Here is a 17,921-nt window from a genome sequence, read left to right as displayed (position 1 = left end):
CAAAATGGGTATACGAAAAAGTTTTCTACTCTAAGAATTCTACTACTAACATCTCAGATCATGCTGTGACCAAAGACGAGAGTGAGTCTTGCCAGGAGTCTTTGTCTTCTCAACAGAGTTTGGGGACCCAATGAAGAGATGCTTCTACATAAGATCATCCATAGGCTTCATCAACCATAATCCAAAGGGGGAGGATGACATTTACAAATGTAAATAATATATCCAGAACATTTTCAATAGAAGCACAGATTTGTCTAGAATGTGTCAAAAAGGGTTTGGCTTAGCCATGATTTGATGAGGTCTTCAATGGTAGACTTACTTTGCCAAATAAAGTTCATACTGTCCTATTAAGCAGGGGTGGGGAACCTCAGGCCATTGATGACCTTCTATTTGGTCCCCGGACAGATTCCTGGGGACCGCAGTACTTGGTCAGCAGCTGTAGTATGATGGCCACCAGCCCATTAATTTATTTTTACTTTTTGAACACGTGCACGCACGCAGTACTGATATCTGAGGTGCAAGCAATGAAAGGCTACATCCTGACACCAGTGCCAGTGTAAGGACTTTCTTTGTGGGCAGAGTTAGTGCACAATTTGTATGGCTCCCTAACCATGGTATAAATATCCAAATGGCCCTTGGCAGGAAAAGATTCCCCACCCCTATGTTAAAGGAACATCTTAATAACTTACAATACCAGTTGACTAATATTATAAAATTGTCATGGTACAGGATATGGTTCATGTCCTTCTCTCTCAGGGTTAATATTGCTGGCCTCTCTTTGGATCTGGGAGGGGCATTTATCCACACTCCAGACTAGGATTCCCTGTCAGCTATACTTTCATTTAGTCTGTGCGTCTGACCCCTTGAGCTTGTGCTCGGTTTGCATTTGCTTGTTTTGCCCTCCGTGCTTTACTCTGCTTGTTTGTTCTGTTGGCTTTCTGACTATCCCTCCGCCTCACCTCTCAGCAGGGCCGGTTTTAGACAAAGTGGGGCCCTAGGCAAAAATTTAAAGTGGGGGCCTCAAATGATAACATTGCACTGTGGCCCCCATATTTAGGGGCCTTATATCGGCCAACGGGTCTGCCACTATTAGCTGTACGCATGGGCATTGCTAGGGTCAGAAAAGATTGGGGGCCCAAGACAAAGAGTTGCCCCCAACCCCCTCTTAATTTTTTTTTTATCTCTTCAGATAAAACAGTGCTAACTCTCTGAGAACAGATAATGTAGTAGATGTCACCTGCAGTCCTATGTAACACCACAGATAGACATAGCGTTTCAGAGTAAAAATGTTGCGTTCAAAGCACCTGTTTTTCAGCTTGTTTTGTGGTGTTCTTCACACTTTTTTCAGCTTTTTTTTGGAGTGAGGATGTTTGCTTTGTCTACAGTATGTTTAAGGCCACGTTCACATGTTGAGTGTTTGGTCAGTATTTCACATCAGTATGTGTAAGCCAAAACCAGGAGGGTGAGAAATACAGAAGTGGTGACGTGTTTCTCAGGCTATGTGCACACGTTGCGGATTTTGAAGTGGATCTTCAGCAGTTTTCCATGCGTTGTACAGCACCATGTAAACGTATGGAAAACAAAATCCGCCGTACACATGCTGCGGAAAATACTGCGCAGAAACGCTGTGTTGTATTTTCTGCAGCATGTCAATTCTTTGTTCGGATTCCGCAGCGTTTTACATCTGCTCCATAATAGGAATCCGCAGGTGTAAAAACGCTGTTGTAAACCGCACAAAAACCGCGGTAATTCCACGATAAATCGGCGGGAAATCTGCAGGTAAAACGGAGGGGATTTAAAAAGTGCTACAGTTCTGAAATCCAGTCAGAAAAAAAACAAGCGCATGTAGGAGATTTCGGAAATCTGCTATGTTTTGCTGACTGAATTTCACAACTGCAGCGTTTTTTTAAAATCTGCAGCATGTCACTTTCAGCAATTTTTTTCACCCGTAGAAAGCAATGAAAAAGTTTAAAAAATGCTGCAAATGTTGCAACGTTGTTTTTCGCTGCGTTTTTTGTGAATAACACTAACTTTATTAAACATGTACTGTAGACAAAATGCATACTGTAAAAAACAAACAGCAAAAGCTCTAAGGGTGTGTGCCCACAATCAGTAAACGCTGCGGGTCGGCTGCTGTGTACTTGTACAGCTTCCAACCTGCAGCGGCCACATGTTACAGTATAGTGGATGGGATTTCAAGAAACCCCATCTCTACTATGCGTGCACTATCACCTGCACCCCACCTGCGGAGACGGACATGTTGCGCGTCTCTCCAGACCCCAGCATGCCAATTTATCTGGCGTAGACGCGAGTCTCCACAAGAGAAATCTCACCCCTGCAATGTATAGGACGCGGTGATTCCGCACAGATCAATGAACACACGCGGAATCACCGGTGTTCAAAAGATGGCAGCACTTCGGACACCGCACATGTCCTCTGCGTCCAAGGTGCTGCCATTTCCGAATCCTCTGCACATACCCTAAAAAATGGGTGCTTTGAAAGCAGTATTTTTAGAGATCAGGCTTTGGCTGCAAAAAAAAATGCACTAAAAACGCTGATTCCTATGCACACCTGTACTATATATGTGTATGGTTTACCCTTATTGTTTCACATGGGAACTCATTTATTTCTATAAAATAAATGCCCTGATTCAGCAGACAATATTCCTGTCTTGTGCCATCCAGAGAGTAGTGACAGGAGGTCGCCCTGTCAGATTGCAAGCAATAATTTAGTGACTGGTCAGAGCCCATGCTGATGGCTGATGTATGTGACTGTGAAACCTGATCCTACAGCAATCAGCACAGAGCTCCAGACCAGTAAATCACTGCACTGAGGGGGTCTCAAGGGGGGGTTGGGAGAGACGCCACTACTGTACTCCCTCTGGGCACTTCATACAGGGGCTGCAGAGGTAGGGGACCCCCTTTCTAGGTGGGGGCTCCAGGCGTCTGCCTGGTCTGCCTGTGCCAAACTCCGGCCCTGCCTCTCGGTTACCTCATTATCTCCTGGTTTTGATCTTGGCACTTTTAACTACTCTCCAGTGTATATAGTCTCCTCTGCACCCCGGTGTCAGGCGCCGCTCTCGATCACCTCTTACCCTGTCACAAGGTTCAGGTCCTGTTTGCTACCTGGTGAGTTCCCCGCTGCTCTGCTCTCAGCTCCCTTGCTGGAGCGCACAACTCTCCCAGCAGCAGCAATACCCGGGAGTCATGACAAAAATGTTCTTCACAAGATACGTGCTGCTTTTCCCTCAAGCAGAGAGACCACACAGCCAGTTGGCATAGAAATACAATTTGATTATAGATTAGTGATGAGCGAATATACTCGTTACTCGAGATTTCTTAAGCATGCTCGGGTGACCTCCGAGTATTTTTTAGTGTTCGGAGATTTAGTTTTCATCGCCACAGCTGAATGATTTACATCTGTTAGCCAGCATAAGTACATGTGGGGGTTGCCTGGTTGCTAGGGAATCCCCACATGTAATCAAGCTGGCTAAGAGATGTAAATCATTCAGCTGTGGCAATAAAAACTAAATCTCTGAGCACTAAAAAATACTCGGGAGGTCACCCGAGTGTGCTCGAGAAATCTCGAGTAACGAGTATATTCGCTCATCACTATTATAGATGTTTAAGATCCCCCCCTGGCTCCTCAAAAAAAACTATCAATCCTTTTAGTTTTGAGACATAGCATATGCAGTCATTTCTCACCTCTAAAACATTACTGCATTTGAGCTAAGTAATTTAGATTGTTTACAGCATGTAACTTACTTTCTGGTATTAATAGAACTACATAACGTTTTACCTTTGAAAGTTAGTATAGAATACTATATGTGTATTACGTATAGTATTCACATACACAGTCATAATATGGCCCTGCAATACACCTGTGGGGGTATTTTGGTACCTAAGTAGAGATTTATTTTATATTGGATACAATACATGCATAAAATACCTTTACAATTATAAAAATCATGTGCCATATTACATTTAGCTCCGTCATGTGCATTAACACTGTGGAACATAAAGGCCCCTGTACACATTAGATAGCTGTCGAACGAACAATCATTCGGCTCCCCGCTACCTCTCCCTATACCCCCATACTCAGGAACGCTCGGCTCTGTGCTCCCTATGAGAGAGCAGCTGTCACGTTGACTTCTCTTGGGAGAATAAAAGGGTCGGCAGTTGGAATCCTAGAACTCCGGTCTCGTTTTCCTCCACATTAGACAGTGAGCTGACCCTGCCGATATATACGCCAAATTGTACAATATTGCCCATCCCTAAGGGATGTAATAGTAATTGTATTGGGAAAAGGAAGCTTTCGCAATTTTTAATGTTCTTGTACTAACATTATAGCAGTATAAATACTGATGTCACTTTTATGGATTTTTATTCCCACATGCTGGCAGTCTGCATATAATAATGATTGATTATTTCCAATTTTGCATCTTAATTTTTTCTTACATTAAAATTTATGAAGATAGAATGAAAAAAAAAACAATGGCCTTTGATTTTCGGTATCAAATGCTGTCTACACATTGAAAGGATTTTTAGCTTACCAAGCACATAATAAATTTGAGGCATATAAAGAAAACAAAACCCACCACATTCGGTTTAGTTAATTAATCCTAAATTGTCACATGGGTGCAACCGGCCTCCAGTGCTCATTTATGCGTTCAGATTTGAATAGAATCAGATCTTGATAAACATTTCATCCAATTAATCGGGTGCTGGGTGACTAACTAATCTGTCTGTGGTATCTAAATCCAGAAGCAAAGTATGAGATTTGGATGCCGTTTACTACACAAGAGTTAACAGCACGTGCTCGGGCTGCGCACGTTCTCCCATCAGTAAAGGGTTCGGTGCCCTTGAGACTCTGACGTGACCTCCTTATTAGATTGAAGCTGCGCTAACGAGTGAGAGAAACCCTCTTACAAAACGATGCCACATTTTGCACCCCTTCCCCCACACGGCACAGGAGATATCCCTCTGTGAATCTGGCTCTTTAATCTCAGAAGTCTTTGACAACCTGTCTGAACAGTTCCCTTTCAGAGGTTTGCTAATGGTGCATTAACCTTGGCGGGTGCTTACAAATTATAGGAACAGTAATCCTTAAAAGTTTCACTGAAAAGACAAAAGCTTCGAAAACAAGCAAACCTTTCGTGAGGAAACGTGGCTGCCTTGGCCTTCAGAACTCTCACTTTCGTCCCAAATACGGTCTGCGGCTCGGTTCAGTTTATTTGCATGGTATCATTGGTAAAATGCTAAAGAACATGAGGTGATTGCTATTGTAATCGGTCTTGTGTGAGAGAAATTAGGCCAACATTTAGGTTAACAAACGAACTTTCAACTCTGGCTTTAAATTTCCTCTGTCAATCATTGGCTCTTAGGAAAGTAAATAGCACACTGCTGCCATCTTCTGTTTGTCGGTGTGATGGCTCCCAGCTCTGCCTAATATGTGGCGTATTCGGAACTAGAAATCATCAGTATGATAGAAGCACTACAAAGTCATTTTCAGGTGACTACTCATATGAGGCCTGATGCACATGAGAGCCAGGCCACAATGGTGGTGGGCTTAATAATAAAACCACATTCAAATGGAGCCATGAGCATTTTCCCTGATGGTCTTCGGGAGTGAATTTTGGAGTGCAAGGAATGTGCGCATCCTCTCCAAAAGACGCCTGAAAAATCACTGAAAAAAAAAAGCTTGAAAGACTTTTTTCTACTAGTGATGAGTAAACAGTCCTTTTCAAAGGTGCACAAAACTGTGGCTGACAGCACTTTTATGAAATCCTAAAAAGACGGACACCGCCAGATCACAGGTCCTATGGCGTCCACAGTGCCTCAATCTGCCTAATTATAGGGAATCTTCCTCCGGGGGTTCTGTCTGAATCACATATTTCAGAGATTTACACGGAAACTCCTGTGTCAGGCTACGTTCACACGATCAGGATTTACATCCTTTTTTTTTCCTGCCCGTTTTTGGAAAACGGCAGCTAAATTCCGCAGTGAATTTGAGCTGCGTTTTCTGATCCTTTTTCTTCAGCGTTTTCCACTGCGGGTTTCCAATAGCAGTTTCCTATTGGAGTTGCTGGAAAACCGGTGCGGAATCCGCTGAAAGAATTGACATGCTACTTCTTTTTTCCGCTGGAAAATCCGCGCGGATTTTCCAGCGGAAAAACGGATCGTTAGCACAGCGGTTTTGGTTTTCCATTGGGTTACATTGTACTGTAACCAACATGGAAAACTGATCCGGATCCGCAGCTGAAAATCCGCTACGGATCCGGATCAAAATCCGGATCGTGTGAACGTAGCCTAAGGGCTCAATGCAGAGCACAGGATAAATGTGCGCCGAGCCTTACTGCGATCTTTGGGGGGCAGAATGAAAAAATCAACAGCATGTGAAGAATTGGTTTTATTTATTTTTTTACACCGTTCCTCGTATGATGTAAGTGATTAGGTGACTTTAATTTTCGTGTTGGTGCGATTACAGCAAAAACATATTTATATCAGGCTTTAATGTTTGGCAGCTGTTATACACTAAAAGACGCTTTTTATTGCGAAAACTATTTTTTGCATCACAACATTTTGAGAGCTATAACATTTTTAGATTTCGGCCAACAGAGTCATGTGATGGCTTGTTTTTTGCAGGATGAGCTGACGTTTTTATTGGCACCATTTTTGCGCACATGACATTTTTCGATTGCTTTCTATTCTGATTTTTACGAGACAGAATGAACAAAAATTAGCAATTCAGGAATTGCTTTTTATTTTTATACCGTTCCACGTATGGTAAAAATGGTAAGGCAGTTTTATTCTTCAGGTCAGTACAATTACAGGGATACCTCATTTACATTTTTATGTTTTGGTGCTTTTACACAGTAAAAACTATTTTATAGAAAAAATTATTTTTGCATCGCTTTATTCTGAGAGCTATAACTTTTTTACTTTTCTGCTGATGGAGATGTATTCCAGGACAAGATGATGTTTTCAGAGGTACCATTTTTACTTACATCTGTCTTTTTTTATCACATTTTACGTTCGGTGGTATGATGATAAAGCCTTGATTTTTTGCCTCTATTTTTTTTTTTTACGGTGCTCCCTGAAGGGATTAACTAGTGGAACATTTTTATAGAGTAGGTCCTTATGGACGTGGCGATACAAAATGTGTACTTTTATTGTTTTTGTTTATTTACATAAATCAATGTATTTATTGGTAAAATATTTATTTTTTCTTTATTTAGGGATTTAAAAAATATTTATTTATTTTTTTACACATTCTAATATTTTTTTTTTTAAACTTTTTTGCGTTGTCCCTGACAGGCAGGGAAGGAGGCATGCTGTGATCGCATTGTCCTAATGGAAGCAAGCAGGAAACTGATTCCCTGCGCGATGCTACTCTATGCCTCTGTCACTACTGACAGCAGCATCAGAGAGGTTTCCCTTTGCTGGTATTTAAGGATAGGGAAGCTCCATGCCTTTTTTTTTTCACAAATACATGTACAGTAAACTACACACGCACAGCAATAATTATATACCTTACAGACATCCTTCCATCTCTATTTTTGATTCTGATTATTCTCTCATGGGAGAGAATTGGGCAGATTACGCTAATGACACTCGGCTCTAATTTTTTCAGAGTTTGAGTCGAGTGTCCTCCGAGTGTTATCTTCTCAACTGCCTGACTCGCGGATGTCAAACTGTACTAGGATGATTTCCATGCACAGTCCCATGTTTCACACGCATTCATAGACTTGTATAGATGCGCATGATCCAAATTCTAGAACCAATCACAGCATGCTGTGATCTTTTTTTCTCATGCCGGATTTGCAGTGTTCCATAGTATTATATTTGTCCAAGCGCCATCCGATAAAACATCGGATAGCACTCGGATGTGTTATATGCTCATGTGAGCGAGCCTTAAAGGGAACCTGTCACCCCCCCCCCCCAGTCGTTTCAAACTAAAAGAGCCACCTTGTGCAGCAGTAATGCTGCATTCTGACAAGGTGGCTCTTTTAGTTCTGGGTGCTGTAACTAGAGAAATAATCCGTTTTTTAATTTGTCAGAAATACCTGGTCTTCAGTCAAGGAGGCAGGCGTTTCCCCCCCCCCCTGCTTTAGACGCCACACAGCTGTCACTCACATCTTCTTGGCGCCGGGAGCCGCCTCCTCCTCAGCGCTGTTTTGAAAATAGCCGGCGCCTGCGCTCTTTTCTCCTGCCTGGTGCAGGCGCAGTGAGCGCTGCCCGTCTTTCCTCATATGCAGCCCAGCTGACTGCGCCTGTGCGTTCGCTCTGCCTGTGAATCCCAGCCCCGCAATGTGAATAAATCATAAGTCACTGCGGGGCTGGGATTCACAGGCAGGGCGGCCGCACAGGCGCAGTCAGCTAGACTGCATATGAGGACAGAGGACGGGCAGCGCTCACTGCGCCTGCCCAAGGCAGGACAAAAGAGCGCAGGCGCCGGCTGATTACAAAACAGCGGTGAGGAGGCGGCGCCCGGTGCCAAGAAGATGTGAGTGACAGCTGTGTGCTGTCTGAAGCAGGGGGGAAACGCCGGCCTCCTTGACTGAGGACCAGGTATTTCTGACAAATTAAAAAACGGATTATCTCTCTAGTTACAGCAACCAGAACTAAAAGAGCCACCTTGTCAGAATGCAGCATTACTGCTGCACAAGGTGGCTCTTTTAGTTTGAAACGACTGGGGGGGGGGGTGACAGGTTCCCTTTAAGAAGCAGGCTAAGAATCTGAGTCTACATTACTCCTGGCACATGATGGCTGTATTATTCAGCCACTATCCTCAGTAGCAGTAGGTGGGGAACCTCTGCCCACTGCCACCATCTGAAATATCACTGTCAATCTCTGACAGCAGCAATCAACAGCCCATGGCTCAGGGGGTTCACCCTTCTGCTGAAAACCACTGTGTCGGTCATTACAATAATCCTAGGACAACCATTATATAGTACAAGCCATTAAACACTCACTAATTCAAGTCCCCTGAGGGGACTAATAGTAAAAAAAAAAAAAAAAAATTATACACATTTAAAAAAAGAAATTCTATTAAAAAAAAAATTGGAACTGTACCCAAACCCCTTTGACTTGAATGGGGGGCCCAAACATCCAGTGTTTACCACACTGTCATGTGCTATTAATCAGCGTTAAAATCATTACCACCGGTCAGAGAGCCACGGTTCCCACGTTGTCATATGACAGCATAAACCCGCAGCTGTGATCGGAGGTAAAAAGTTTACCATTGGTCACTGGTGTCGGGCTGATGGACCTACTGCTTCCATCAGCCTATGCCTGCTGCCGCTAATAGCAGTTAGAGCAGGTAGCGGTGATAGAAGTAGTCATCAGCCAGCGCCTGTGCTCTAAAAATAAAAAAAATGTAAAAAAAAACCAGCGTGGGTTCCCCTTTATTTTTGATGACCACCCAGGCAAGACTGACAGCTGGGGGCAGCAACCCTCAGCTGTCAGCGTTAGCAAGGCTGGTTATCAAGAATAGAGGGGTACCCAAGCAGTTCTTGAAATTACTTAAATTTACAAAAATGGCGTGAGGTCCCCTTCATTTTTTACAGCAAGCCAAGCTAAAGCAGACAGCTGGGGGGCTGGTATTCTGAGGTTGATAAGGGGCCATGGATAGGGAAAGTGGGAAGAGCCGGGCAAAGTGCCAGAATTGGCGCATCTAATAGATGTGCCTTTTCTGGGCGGCTACGGGCTGCTATTTTTAGGCTGGGTGGGGGGAATATCCATGGTCCCTTACCAGTCTGAGAATACCAGCCCCCAGCTGTCTGCTTTAGCTTGGCTGGTTGTAAAAAATGGGTGGGACCCCATGCCAATTGTTTAAATTATTTATTATGTATTTCACTGTGTAACACAATTTTTTTGAAATGGTGTTCCAAGTGTAATATTTCAACTGCTTATGTTTAAAGACTATGGAAAAACAACTACATTCAGCACAAACTTTGATTTTATGAACACAGGCCAGAAAAAAATCGAATTTATTGTGTCAAAAAAAGGAAATTACACAATAACAAATTTTTTTGTTTTTTGTTCCTGGGTCCAAAGTGTGTTTTCCTAACCAGTTATGCCTAAGGCTATGTGCACACGTTCAGGATTTCTTGAAGAAATTTCCTGAGCAAAACAGGACATTTTCTGCAAGAAATCCGCATGCGTTTTTCTCGCATTTTTGGTGCGTTTTTTTGCGGATTTTTCCGGAGGTTCCCAATGCAATAATATAGTGGGAAATCCGCAAAAAATCCGCAAAATTAATAAACATGCTGCGTTTTTTACCGCACATGTGCACAAATTTTGCGGAATGCATTCTAAATGATGGGATGCATAATGTATGCTTTTTTTCACGTTTTTATAGCGAAAAAACGCGAAAAATCTGCAACGTGTGCACACAGCCTAAAACAAATAGAAAATAGTTGTTGTTCCACAAAAACTTTGCTTCTGTGATGAGGACAATTACATTTTGAAATTTCTCTGTTTTCGGGAAAATTCTCCATTCGTATTCAATATTGAGTAGTCTTCATTGTCCTGATCACAGAAGCAAAGTTTTTGTGGAACAACAACAATTTTCTGTTTGTTTTAGGCATAACGGGATAGGAAAACACACTTTGGACCCAGGAATAAAAAAAAAAAAATTTGTTACATAGTGAATTAAAAAAACAGTGTGGGGACCTATCTATTCTTGATAACCAGCTTGCTAACGCTGACAGGGGAATACAGGGGAACCCAGGCCGTTTCTTTTACATTTATTTATTTAGAGAGCAGGCGTAGGCTAATGGGAGCAGTAGTCCCACCAGCCGACGCCAGTGATTGAAGGTAAATGTTATACCTCCGATCACAGCTGCGGGCTCACGCTGTCATTTGACAACGTGGGAACAGCGGCTATCTGACCGGCGGTAATGATTATACCGCCGATCAGAGACAGTGTTTGCCTCGCTGCCATGCACATGACAGCATAACAAACACCCGCTGTTCGGGGACTAAAACCGAACAGTAACACGGACTTCCTGGTGAAGTCCGTGTTCGGTGTCCATGTCCGTACAATAGGTGTTCGGTACGGACGCTGAACTTTACTGTTTAGGTTCGCCCAGCTCTAGTCACTGTAACACCGCAAAATAATGCAGTAAAAACTGATCAAAATGTATCTCACGCAAAGTGATTAACAAAAACGTGTGCTCAGCGAGCAAAAAACCAAGCCCTTGGAAAATAGCAACAAAGCCTGTTTTCACCTTCATGACCAGGCAAATTTTTACAATTCTAACCAGTGTAGTATGTGGCAATACCGCTTCAACGTAACCCACTGATTCTGAGAATATTTTTTCGGGACATATTTTACTTCATGATAGTGTTAACATTTGTTCGATATGACTTGCGTTTATTTGTGAAAATTTTGCAATTTCAAACTTTTCATTTTTATGCCCTTAAATGAGGGAGTTATGTCACAAAATAGTCAATAAATAACATTTCCCTCCTGTCTACTTTATATCAGCACAATTTTTAAACTTTTTTTTTTTAGGAAGTTAAAAGGATTAAAAGTTGACCAGCAATTTCTCATTTGGAAATGTAGAAAGCCATTTATTTTTTTTAGGGACCACATCATAATTTGAATTGACTAAGGCTGTTCCGCCTACGTCTGCATGCGTCCTGCGTACCTATCTTTAACATTGGGTACGTAGGCCATGCGAATGTATGCGGATGCCTCCGCATGCGCCTTTTTGACGCTGTGCTGACCGCAACAAAATGCAACATGTTGCGTTCGACACAGTTCGGCGAAGTGTCAAAACGACGCATGAGGAGGCATCCGCATACATTCGCATGGCCTACGTACCCAATGTTAAAGATAGGTACGCATGCCGACGTAGGCGGGGCTGAATGGAAGAGGTGCAGCAGTGGGCGGGGTTTAACGGAGGAACTACGCAGCCCTCCGCAGCTCTGCCCAACGCAAGTGTGAAACCAGCCTAAGGCCACGTGCACACGTTGCAGAAAGTGGTGCGGAGTTTTCCGGACTGATTTTGGTAAATCCGCAGGTGATTACCTCCGCACTGCGGAATTACCGTGATTTTTTTTTTCAGATTCCACCTGCGGATTCCTATTATGAAGCAGGTGTAAACCGCTGCAGAATCCGCACAAAGAATTGACATGCTGCGGAATAAACAACGCTAGGTTTCCGTGCGTTTTTTTCCGCAGCATGTGCACTGCGGATTTTGTTTTCCATAGGTTTACATGGTACTGTACAACGCATGGAAAACAGCAGCGAATCCACAGGGGCCAATCCGCTGCAGATCAGCAGCAAAATCCGCAACGTGTGCACATACCCTTAGAAGGGCTTACATGAGAGAAAATACCAAAAATGTACACCATTTTAAAAACTGCACCCCTCTAGGTGCTCAAAACCACATTCAAGATGTTTATTAACCCTTCAGGTGCTTCACAGGAATTCAAAAAATATACGGTACTTTAGACCCAAATTTCTTCACTTTCACAAGAGAAACAGGAGAAAATGGATGGAAAAATTTGCTGTGCAATTGCTCATGAGAAAGCAGATACCCCATATGTATGGGAAAAGTACTGTTTGGGTGCTCGGAAGGGCAGAAGCACTGTTTGACCAGGGCCGGCTCCAGGTTTTCATGGGCCGTGGGCGAAAGAGTCCCGGTGGGCCCCTTTAACACATACCACAATTCATAATGCACCGATACGACAGAGAAATATAGGTATAGTACAATGCCAAAGATTTCACTTACTGCTTACATTACATGAGTGATATCTATTGTACATTCTACATTAGCTCAGAAACCGGGCAGTATAGTCCTCTATACAGAATAATGAGCCCCATATATCGCTCCAAACAGAATAATGAGCACAATATTATGCTCCATACAGAATAATGAGCCTCATATAATGCTCCATACAGTATAATGGGCACCACAGAGTGCTCCATACAGAATAAGCCGCATATAATGCTCCATACAGTATAGTGAGCCACATATATTTCTCCATATATGATGGGCCCCATCTATTGCTCCATATATAATGAGCCTCTTATAATGCTCCATACAGTATACCGAGTCCCATATATTGCTCTATACAGAATGGGCCCCATATAATACTCCTTACAGAATGGGTCCCATATAATGCTCCAAAAATAATTGGCCCCATAAGATGCTCCATGTATAATGGGCCCCATATAATGCTCCATATATAATTGGCCATATAAAATGCTCCATATATAATTAGTCCCATAAGATGCTTCATATATTATCGGCCCCATATACTGCTCCATATGTAATTGTCCCCATATACTGCTCCATATTGAATTGACCCCATAAGATGCTCCACATTAAATTGGCTCCATATTAAATTGGCCCCATATAATGCTCCCTATAGAATTGGCTTCATAAGATACTCCCTATATTATTGGCCCCATAAGATGCTCCCTATAGAATTAGCCCCATATAATGCTCCATATATGGGCCCCTTCTGATGGTCCCCATATATTGCTCCAAATATTAAAAAAAAAAATTATATATATATATATATATATATATATATATATATATATTACTCACCTCTTGACGCTGCTCTGCTCTGGACTCCTCAGCGTCGGCGTCTTCCTGCTCTCTGTGCTGCGACTGCTCAAGCAGAGGGCGCGCACTGGTGACGTCATTGCGCCCTCTGACCTGAACGTCACAGTCAGAGGATGGAAGACGCTGCAGCGCTGGAACCGGGAGAGGTAAGTATCGCAAGTGCCGGGGCCCGGGGCAGGCGGGGGGTCCACTCGCGGGGGACGGCACTATAGCGCGCCAGTGTCCCCGACGGCGAGTGGGCCCCCTGCGTGCTCAGGGCCCCGGCACTTGCCCGGGTGCCGACGGCGGCCCTGTGTTTGACTTTTTGAATGCAAAATTGGCTGGAATCATTAGGGGACGCCATGACGAGTTCGTAGTGTCCCTGATGTGCCTATACAGTTAAAACCCCCACAAGTGACCCCCATTTTGGAAACTAGACCCCTCAAAGAATTTATCTACATGTGTGCTGAGCACCTTGAACAAGTGCTTCTCAGAATTTTACAACATGGAACTGTGAAAATGAAAAAAAAAAAAACTTTCTCCACAAAAATGTTGTTTAACCCCCAAAGTTTTTACTTTTCACAAGGATAGCAGGAGAAAATGGACCCCAAAGTTTGTTGTGCAATTTCTCCTGAGTACTCAGATACCCCCATTTGTGGTCAAAAACTCACAGTGCCAAGCTTAGAAAGGAAGAAGCGCCATATTAGTGTTCAAATTTTGCTGGAAAGGTTTGAGAGTGTTGACATTGGCAGAGCCCCTGAGGTGCCAGAACACAGCAGAACCCCCCCCCCCTCCCATAAGTGACCTCATTTAATAAACTACCCCCCCCAAAGAGTTCCTCTAGGGGGTGCAGTGATTATATTGACACTACATGTGCATCACAGAATTTTATACCATTAGAAGATGAAGAATGAATAATTACATTTTTACCACTAAAATGTTGTTTTAGCCCCAAGTTTTTAATTTTTCTAAGGTCTAATAAGAAAATATGGACCTCAGATTATTGTAAAAATTTCTCCTGAATGCACCAATACCCTACATGTAATCGGGAAATACTTTTCAGGCACAGTGCAAAAGGTCAGAAGGGAAGGAACACCATACTATAGTGCCGATTTTACTCTTATGGTTTGCTGGTACCATGACCCACTAGAAGCGCTGCTGAGGTGCCAGAAGAGCAGAACACCCCATAAGTGACCCCATTTTACAAACTAGACCTCTCAATGAATTCAATTAACCCCTTTCTGCCATCTGATGTACTGTTCAGTCGAGGTGACCTGGGACTTAATTCAAAGGGACGGGATAGTACGTCATAGGCGATCAGCCGCACTCATGGGGGGAACGCAGCCGAGTGACATCCATCACATTAACCCCCGGAACACTGCGATCTAACATGATCGCAGCGTTCTGGCGGCATAGGGAGCCCCCTTCCTGCGTGCATCCCTGAGACCCTCACATGACATCGCGTTGTTCGGAGCATCTCCTCCGTCCTCCTCCCTGCAGGCCCCGGATCCAAGATGGCTGTGGGGGGCCTTCCGGGTCCTGCAGGGAGGTGGCTTGCAAGCGCCTGCTGAGAGCAGGCGCTGGGCAAGCCTCTTGCACTGCCCGTCAGATCACTGATTTGACACAATGCTTTGCAAAGTGTCAGATCAGCGCTCTGACACTACATAGTGATGTCCCCCCCTGGGGCAATGATATAAAGTTAAAAAAAAAAATCCTAAATAAAGGGAAAAAAAATATTGTTCCAATAAATACATTTCTCTATCTAAAAAAAAACAAACAAGTAGTACACATATTTAGTATCGCCATGTCTGTAATGACCCGACCTATAAAACTGTCCCACTAGTTAACCCCTTCACTGAACACCGTAAAAAAAAAAAAAGTCAAAAAGCAATGCTTTATCATCATACCGCTGAACAATAAGTGGAATAACACGCGATCAAAAATAATTATTTTTCTATAGTTTTTATTGTATAAAAGCGCCAAAACATAAAAAGAATGATATAAACGAGGTATCGCTGTAATCGTACTGACCCGAAGAATAAAACTGCTTTATCAATTTTACCAAACGTGGAATGGTATAAGCCCACCCCCCAAAGAAATTCATGAATTGCTGGTTTTTGTTCATTCTGCCTAACAAAAATCGGAATAAAAAGCGATCAAAAAATGTCATGTGCCCAAAAATGGTACCAATAAAAAAGTCAACTCGTCCCGCAAAAAACAAGACCTCACATGACTCTGAGGACCAAAATATGGAAAAATTATAGCTCTCAAAATGTGGTGACGCAAAAACTATTTTTTTGCAATAAAAAGCGACTTTTAATGTGTGACAGATGCCAAACATAAAAACCCACAATAAAACCCCCCTTTATCACCACCTTAGATAGAAATAAATACATTTTTTTAATTTTATTATTTTTCCCTATTTTCCCATTAGGGTTAGGGCTAAAGTTAGGGTTAGGGTTGGGGCTAAAGTTAGGATTACATTTACGGTTGGGATTAGGGTTAGGGGTGTGGTTAGTGTTATGGTTGGGATTAAGGTTAGGGGTGTGATGACGTTAGGGGTGTGGTTAGGGTTGAAGTTAGAATTGGGGGGGGGGGGTTCCACTGTTTAGGCACATCAGGGGCTTTCCAACTGCCACATGGCGTCCGATCTCAATTCCAGCCAATTATGCGTTGAAAAATAAAAACGGTGCTCCTTCCCTTCCGAGCTCTGCCGTACGCCCAACAGTGGTTTACCCAACATATGGGGTATCAGCGTACTCAGGACAAACTGGAAAACAACTTTTGGCGTCCAATTTCTCCTGTTACCCTTGGGAAATAAAACTGGGGGCTAAAAAATAATTTCTGTGGAAAAAAAAAAGTTTTATTTTCACAGCTCTGCGTTATAAACTGTAGTGAAACACTTGGGGGTTCAAAGTTCTCATGACACATCTACCTTAGTCCCGTGTGGGGTCTACTTTCCAAAATGGTGTCACTTGTGGGGAGTTTCCACTGTTTAGGCACATCAGGGGCTCTCCAAACGCGACATGGCATCCTATCTCAATTCCAGTCAATTTTGCATTGAAAAGTCAAATGGCGCTCCTTCCCTTCCAAGCGCTGCCATGCGCCCAAACAGTGGGGTATCAGCGTACTCAAGACAAATTGCACAACAACTTTGTGTCCAATTTCTCCTGTTACCCTTGGGAAAATACAAAATTGGGGGTGAAAAGATCATTTTTGTGAATTTTTTTTTATGGCTCTATATTATAAACTTCTGTGAAGCACTTGGGGGTTCAAAGTGAGGTGAAGTGAAGTAAATTTGTGAAAAAAAGTTAAATGTTCATATTTTTTTTTAAACATTCCAAAACTTCCTTTGAAACACCAGAAGGGTTAATAAACTTGAATTTGTGATTTTGAGCACCTTGAGGGGTGCAGTTTTTAGAATGGTGTCACACTTGGGTATTTTCTATCATATAGACCCCTCAAAATGACTTCATTTTTTTTAGGGACAACATCTCATTTGGTGTTGTAAAGATGAGAAATTGCTGGTCAAATTTTAACCCTTAACTCCCTTACAAAAAAAAATGTTGGTTCCAAAATTGTGCTGATGTAAAGTAGACATGTGGGAAATGTTACTTATTAAGTTTTTTGTGTGACATATCTCTATGATTTAAAGGAATGAAAATTCAAAGTTGGAAAATTGCGAAATTTTCGCCAAATTTCAGTTTTTTTCACAAATAAACGCAAGTAATATCAAAGAAATTTTACCACTCTCATAAAGTACAATATGTCACGAGAAAATGTCAGAATCACCGGGATCCGTTAAAGCGTTCCAGAGTAATAACCTCATAAAGGGACAGTGATCAGAATTGTAAAAATTGGCTTGGTCATTAACAAGCAAACCACCCTTAGGGGTTAAGGGTGCAGTGGATGCTACTGAGTAAATTGCAAACTACCGTTACACCAGTACATTATGCCGCACTTGTGCTTCTGGAGGCATGCACTGGTAAATTAGACGGGCTCTCCTCTCATTTCAGAAATGCCAAACATGTGGACGCTAAACATGGATTAGGCACACTGGGCTCAGAGGGGAGGGGATATGTAGATTTGGAAGTACAGAATTTGCTGCATTTCTTTTGCGGGGCGAGGAGCCATAGCACTTTTCCAGAGCCTTTGTAATACCAGTAATATGAAAGCCTATATATTTCTGTTAACAGATGAAGGACCTAAGTGGGGGCTTGCTTTTTTGAGGATTGATTTGAAGCTTTTGTTGGGAACAATTTACACAACCTCTTGGATCACCTTTATCCTGCGCTCTACACTGAGCACTTACTTTGGGGTTTACATCTAAATTTCCGAGTGATGCGATTCAGAT

The sequence above is a fragment of the Ranitomeya variabilis genome, chromosome 1 (genome assembly GCF_051348905.1).
Source record: "Ranitomeya variabilis isolate aRanVar5 chromosome 1, aRanVar5.hap1, whole genome shotgun sequence".
Classification (NCBI taxonomy): domain Eukaryota; kingdom Metazoa; phylum Chordata; class Amphibia; order Anura; family Dendrobatidae; genus Ranitomeya; species Ranitomeya variabilis.
The sequence above is the reverse complement of the archived record's forward strand: the minus strand, read 5'-3'. Positions refer to the sequence as shown.